This window comes from Orycteropus afer, unplaced genomic scaffold, assembly GCF_000298275.1.
Source record: "Orycteropus afer afer isolate SDZICR_OR568_19922 unplaced genomic scaffold, OryAfe1.0 scaffold00297, whole genome shotgun sequence".
NCBI classification, from domain to species: domain Eukaryota; kingdom Metazoa; phylum Chordata; class Mammalia; order Tubulidentata; family Orycteropodidae; genus Orycteropus; species Orycteropus afer.
In genome coordinates this window covers 82,403-82,914 of record NW_006921884.1, presented here as the reverse complement: position 1 = coordinate 82,914, position 512 = coordinate 82,403, and positions in this window count along the sequence as shown.

The following is a 512-nucleotide window of genomic DNA, read 5'->3' as shown; positions in this document are numbered from 1 at the left end:
ATATAAAGTTAGTGATTGTTGTTTCCATATTCCTAAAGAATGTTGATGAGATCTCGATTGAGATTGCATTGAATGTATGGATTGCTTTGGGTAGAATTGACATTTTCACAATGTTTAATCTTCCTATCCACAAGCATGGAATATTCTTCCATTTATGTAGATCTCTTATGGTTTCTTGAAGTAGTTTTTTATAGTTTTCTTTGTACATGTCTTTTGTGTCCCTGTCAAGATTTATTCCCAAGTATTTTGGTTTTTTTTGGTAGCTGTTGTAAACGATATTGATTTTTTTTTTAATTTCTTTTTCAGCAATCTCTTTGCTGGTATAGAGGAATCCAACTGATTTTTGGATGTTGATTTTTTATCCTACCATGATGCTAAATCTCTCAATTAGTTCTGGTAGATTTTTGACTGAGTTCATTGGGTTTTCTAGGTGTAGGATCATATCATCAGCAAATAGGGATAGTTTGACTTCTTCCTTGCCAATTTGGATGCCTTTGATTTCCCTTTCTTGC